The 7,033-nt window shown below is 36.2% G+C and overlaps 1 long non-coding RNA gene across 1 annotated transcript; it reads left to right on the forward strand.

Annotated features, from left to right (window-relative positions):
- Window positions 1-1,894: 1,894 nt before the first annotated feature.
- LOC130988543 (uncharacterized) lies at window positions 1,895-3,014 on the forward strand. Its single transcript, XR_009090129.1, has 2 exons — window positions 1,895-2,688; window positions 2,796-3,014. It is a non-coding gene; the product is annotated as an uncharacterized LOC130988543 (long non-coding RNA).
- Window positions 3,015-7,033: the final 4,019 nt, after the last annotated feature.

Below are 7,033 nucleotides of genomic sequence, written 5' to 3' on the forward strand. Positions count from 1 at the left end.
AACAACTCCTTTTGCCGAAGAATCCTTCGAGAAGAAACGGCAAATGATTTGGAAGAACAAGATTGCGGGGAGCCAGGAGACTCGTCGCAAGTTTTGCAATATGGCTCATCTAGGCCATTGGATCGAGAAAATCTGCGATCAATGCTCATCGCAGAAGGAGCCAGAATTCGGCAAAGGATTCTTTCCAAAACCGGATAAAAGGAGGTTCCGGTCTGATGAACATGATAAGCATCAGACTCCAAAGGGAAGGACACCTCGGGCACCAAAAAAGGAAGGTGGCCGACAAAGCTAAGTGAATCATGTGATTCATTGCAAGGATCGCACCCACAAAAGAAACGACAAAAGTGAGTGGAAGAACAGGAGGACCACTCACCAAACGCTCTAGGATAAAAGTGAGTGGAAAGAAAAGCAGCCGGCCCCTACCAGCATTATCACAAGACGATAAAGCAAGGGTCCAGCACCATGTGATGCCACTAACAAGTGTCGGCAATCAAGGCCGACAAAAGAAGGTGGATGTCATATTCAAGCAAGCTGGCCACGAGGATGGAATCGGAGGCCAACAATCAAGCAATTATAGAGGGGAACAAACCTCTATATAAACCCAAGCTCTGGAGAGGAAAGATCATCAGAAAATTCACACCTATTTTACACAACACACATCTTCTCTCTAGAAAAATTATCTTTGTATTTTAAATTCTAGTTTTTAAAGTTTTTCGTTTTAGTTTTAGTTCCTCTTTATTATGTACACAAGTATTAGCTACTATGAGTAGCTAAACAAGTTTGTCTCCTCCCTTGGGGAGTTTTTATGAAATAAAATTAATTATTATATAATTCCTCTATAAACGCTTAGTTATTGTCCAACTATTCCGGGTTGAGTAAAAATATTTTCTTTATTTTTCCAACAAAGTATTGAGTCGACACTTAGTGAAGGAGAAGGGTTGCAACCATCTCTTGCGAGTGTGTGGTTGGTGCGTGCCGGGTGGGCAGACGAGCCGTAAAACGCAACAAGACCGACTCCTGAAGAAGACCAGTCGATAAAGGTATAATGTTGGTTTAAATTAAAGATTTATTTCGAAGTGTTACGGAAGCATGTTGGGCCTGATTAATTGTTAAACTGTTTTATAAATCATAATTAGGGTTTTTTGTCTTGATTTTGTATATGTTGGGGTTATTCTGCAATTTTGATTATTTTGGGGTAGTTTTAGAATTTTCAGAAAATAGTTATGGGAGAAACTAGAAGAATCATAAAGGTGGTGTATTATGGAGCAAAAACTAAAGGTGATGTTATATTCTAGAAAATTGGGAAAGTTGATGTATTTATTGGCCAATACCCCTTTTATTAATAGATAATAATTTTGATTGGGATAGATGTAATAATTTCTTAAGGATCTTCTCCCTATGGGATAGATTTTATTCCGTCTTAAGGATCGTCTCCCAATAATAATATCTATTTTTTTATTGTATATTAAATAAATTGATTAAAGTAAAATGTCGCCAAAGTGACCTCTTTTATGTAGATCAATTTATTTAATACATTTGGTATGATTGTGAGTTTATAATTCATGCGTTTATAAATTAACCCAAAGGTTAATTGATGCTTGGCGGAATTATATACACACTTGTGGTAATAAATGTGAGACAATTATATGTATTATATGTGGGCAACATGTTAATCCAAAGATTAATTTGTTATTCGACATACCTTATTGTCAATGTTTGATTACTGCAACAAGAGTACCGTTTACAATTAATATTAATATCCAAAGATATGATATTAATGTTGTGGTTGGTATCTTGAGATGGGATTAACCATTATTTTGAATTTATTATCCAATTATGGATATTGATGTGAACTTGTTTTTATTTCTTTTGTTTTATATTCAGCTACTTCGTCTTCCGCTGCCACAATATCTTCTAACATCAATTATGTGCCCATGCTTAATGGGACTAATTTCAAGGAATGGAAAAGGCACTTGATGATAGTGCTTGGCTGTATGGAATTAGACCTTGCACTTAGGGCGGACCAACCCGCACCTCTCACTGCAGATAGCGCCCCTGAAGATAAAAGGGATTTTGAGAGGTGGGACCGTTCTAACCGCATGAGTCTAATGATCATGAAACACAGCATTCCGGATGCCTTTAGGGGTCCAGATTCTGAGGAGATTACTAGTGCTAAAGATTTCCTTGACGAAATTGAACAACGTTTTGCGAAAAACGATAAGGTTGAAATGACGTCACTTCTAACTTCTTTGATGTCTATGAAGTATAAGGGTCAAGGAAACGTAAGGGAGTACATTATGGAGATGTTTCATCTTGCTTCAAAACTCAAGGCACTTAAGATTGAGCTTTCTGAAGAATTGCTCGTTCTTATGGTCTTAGTTTCGCTTCCACCACAGTTTAACTAATTTAAAATTAGTTACAACTGTCAAAAGGAGAAATGGTTTCTAAACGAGCTCATTTCTCATTGTGTGCAAGAGGAAGAAAGGTTGAAGCGTGATAAGACTGAAAGTGCTCACTATACTAGTACCTCCAAAGATAAGGGCAAGAAAAGAAAGTATACGAATGAAGCTGCTAAGGGTCCGACTCAAAAGACACAGCAACAAACTCAAAAAGCTTGTTTCTTTTGTAACAAGTCTGACCATATGAAGAAAGAATGTCTCAAATATCGCGCTTGGCGTGCAAAGAAAGGTGACATTCTTGCTCTGGTCTGTTCTGAGGTTAATTTGACTTCAGTACCTAGAAATACTTGGTGGATAGATACTGGTGCTACTACTCACATAAGTATTTCAATGCAGGGTTGTCTGAGCTGCCGAAAGCCGAGTGATGATGAAAGACACATCTTTATGGGCGATGGAAATTCGGTGGAAGTGGAAGCAATTGGACATTTTAGGTTGTTATTAGAAACTGGTTTCTATTTGGATTTGAAAGACACATTTGTTGTACCGTCTTTTAGACGGAATTTGGTTTCTGTTTCTTTGTTGGACAAATTTGGTTATTGTTGTTCATTTGGAAACAATCAGTTTACTTTGTCTTTGAATTCAAATGTTGTTGGAACCGGTTATTTAAGTGCCTATGACAACCTTTATTTATTGGGAACAATTGCATCATATAATGAAACCTTGCACGTGGAATCACGTGGTACTAAACGCAAATTAAATAAAGAAAATTCTGCATCATTATGGCACAAACATTTAGGTCATATCTCAAGAGGTAGAGTTGAACGTCTTGTGCATGATGGCAGTTTGGAATCGCTTGACTTCACAGACTTTAATGTCTGTGTAGATTGCATAAAGGGAAAACAGACCAAAATTAAGAGATTAGGTGCCAACAGAACTACAGACGTCCTAGAATTAATTCATACTGATATTTGTGGGCCATTCCCTACAGCATCTTGGAATGGTCAACAATATTTCATTACATTTACGGACGACTATTCACGTTATGGCTACCTATATCTAATTCATGAGAAATCTCAATCATTGGACGTGTTCAAAGATTATAAAGCTGAAGTTGAGAATCAACTCAACAAAAGAATTAAGATCGTCAGATCTAATCGTGGTGGTGAATACTACGATAGGTATGATGGATCAGGTGAACAACGTCCAGGACCATTTGCTAAATTCCTAGAGGAATGTGGTATCGTCCCACAATACACAATGCCAGAGTCGCCTAGCATGAATGGTGTATCTGAAAGACGAAATAGGACTCTTAAGGATATGGTGAGGAGCATGATTGCTCAATCTACCTTACCCGAGTCCCTCTGGGGAGAAACATTAAAGACAACAGCTTACATTCTAAATCGAGTACCAACTAAAGTAGCAGCTAAAACACCTTATGAGCTTTGGACTGGTCGAAAGCCTAGTCTAAAACACTTTCATATTTGGGGATGTCCTGCTGAGGCAAAGCCTTATAGGCCACATGAAAAGAAATTGGACTCCAAAACAGTTAGCAGCTATTTTATTGGTTACTCTGAGAGATCTAGGGGCTATAAGTTTTATGATCCCACATCTAGAAATATTTTTGAGACGGGAACTGCAGTGTTCTTCGAGGATGTTGAGTTTGGGGGGAGAAATAAGGTTAGAGACATTGTCTTTGAGGAGGAATTGAGTTCTACTTCAGTTCCTACTATCACTTTTGACGATGTTCAGGTGTCCGCACCTACCATTGATCAAGAAGTGAATCCAGAACCTCAACAAGACAATGTTGAAATCTCCATTCCAGAAGTGCAACCTCAACAACCTCAAGAACAAGTGTCATTAAGGAGATCCACGAGAGAAAGGAGAAATGCAATTTCGGATGATTACATTGTATTTCTTCTTGAACATGAGGACAATGGAATGATGGAAGATGATTCTATCAACTCTCATCAAGCCTTGAAAAGTTCTAACTCTCAAAATTGGATGGATGCCATGAAAGAAGAGTTTGATGCTATGCAATATAATACCGTTTGGAGAATTGTCCCATTATCTGAAGGTGTTGAACCAATTGGTCGTAAATGGCTATTTAAAACCAAAAGGGATGCAAATGGTAATGTGGAGAGGTATAGGGCACGCCTTGTAGCCAAAGGCTATACTCAGAAAGAAGGCATCGATTTCAATGAGACTTTCTCTCCAGTTTCATCGAAAGACTCTTTTAGGATAATTATGGCGCTTGTTGCTCATCTTGATCTTGAGTTACATCAGATGGATGTAAAGACTGCGTTTCTCAATGGAGACATTGAAGAAACAATTTATATATGGCAACCAGAACACTTTGAGGTGGGAGACCCAAAGAAAATGGTTTGCAAATTAGAGAAATCCATCTATGGACTCAAACAAGCTTCTCGTCAATGGTACCACAAATTTCATCAGGTAATTATCTCATTTGGTTTTGAGACGAACGTTGCCGATGATTGTGTGTATCACAAGTTCAGTGGGAGTAAGTGTATATTTCTGGTTCTATATGTCGATGACATATTGCTTGCCACTAATGATATGGGCTTATTGCACGAAACCAAGAGATTTCTATCAAACAAATTTGAGATGAAAGATCTTGGAGAAGCCTCTTTTGTTTTGGGTATTGAGATACATCGTGATCGTTCTCGGGGCATCCTCGGATTATCACAAAAGAGCTATATCAATAAAATACTCAAAAGGTTCGGCATGCAAGATTGTAAACCAGATGATACCCCTATTTATAAAGGAGACAAGTTTAGTCTAAAACAATGCCCAAAAGGTAACCTTGAAATTCAAGAAATGCAGAAGATTCCATATGCATCAGTAGTTGGAAGTCTTATGTATGCTCAAGTATGTACGCATCTGGATATTTCGTACATTGTTGGGATGTTAGGAAGATATTTAAGCAACCCTGGTATGGAACATTGGAGAGCAGCCAAAAAGGTTTTAAGGTATCTTCAGAGAACAAAAGATTACATGCTCACATATAGAAAATCAGATAATTTGGAGGTTGTAGGATATTCGGATTCTGATTTTGCTGGATGCCAAGATAGTCATAAATCTACATCAGGCTATGTTTATCTATTGGCTGGAGGAGCTATATCTTGGAAAAGTGTCAAACAGACACTAGTAGCTTCTTCAACCATGGAAGCAAAGTTTGTAGCATGCTATGAGGCATCAAACCATGGAATATGGTTGCAAAATTTTGTCACTGGGCTGCGCGTTTTGGAGAATGTTGAAAGACCACTCAAGCTATTCTGTGACAATAAATCAGCAGTACTGTATTCCAACAACAACAAGAGCTCGTCAAAGTCAAAACACATCGACATAAAGTTCCTTGTTGTTAAAGAAAGAGTGCAAAATAAACAAATATCTATAGAGCATATTGGGACAAACTCCATGATTGCGGATCCGTTCACAAAAGGCTTACCACCCAAGGTCTTTCATGAGCATGTTGCTCGTATGGGTGTTGTATCATTTGATGATATTATGGTTTAGTGGGAGTTTGTATTCCATTTGTTTTATATTGGTTTCAGATGCTTGTGTATTTGAGTATTTTCTGCAGAAATAAAGTATTAAGTATTTTACTCTTTTTGTGACCTCACTTTAGTTTAAAGAGGACCAGTCGAAAATATACATGTTTGATTAACATTGCGTGTTATTTTCGTTTGACCATTGATCTATGTCATTTGACTATATTTGTATATGTGTCATGTTTTTTTTATGACGAAAACTGCTTTGATCCTATATGTATATAGTTGATGGACGAGATTGTTAAAGAATATACATTTTATGATAGCATATTAAGAGCTCATAAAGTCTTACATTTATTATGTTATATATGTTGTCCAAGTGGGAGATTGTTGGATTAAATTCTTAATTAATCCAACATATATGGCATCTATCCATGTAATTAAATTTGCTACATCTAAAGCTATCACAAAATATTTTTGTTATACATGAGTGTCACAATATATTTTTGCTCTACACACACACAAAAAAATTACTATATTACTTTAATTATTAATAAAAATAATTTTTCATAAAACTAATTATAAATATATTTCAATAAACAAAATTACACTTTTACATGTCACAAAAATAACTACTCCACATCTTTACACGTTAAATATTAGCTATACATGTCACTAAACTTTGTGATATGCTTTTATTTTCATAACACGCACGATAGTTATTCATCTTAAAATGTCACAATATCTTTGAGTGATGTTTATAAATGTCATGATACTTTATATAACTAGCTATTAGAACATTTTGATGTAATGCCATTTTCAAACGAAAGAAGTCGTCGTTAAAATTCAGCAAAATAAAATGTATACGAAATTGTTTTGAAATATATACGAAATTGCTAATTACAGCCTTTCCTAATGTAACATTCCAATTTAAAGTATCTTTCACGGACTATTGTTATCATAAAAAAAGATAATCCGAAATCCCTCAATAATAAAGAACAGAATAAAAAAAACAATTAAGCATTAATTTACAAAATTTATTTAATTGATGGGGAGAAGATGTAGATGGCCCGCATCAACCAGAAGTCACATGCTAATGTATGATTATACAACCACGAAAACATA

Source organism: Salvia miltiorrhiza, chromosome 1, assembly GCF_028751815.1.
Source record: "Salvia miltiorrhiza cultivar Shanhuang (shh) chromosome 1, IMPLAD_Smil_shh, whole genome shotgun sequence".
Lineage (NCBI taxonomy): Eukaryota > Viridiplantae > Streptophyta > Magnoliopsida > Lamiales > Lamiaceae > Salvia > Salvia miltiorrhiza.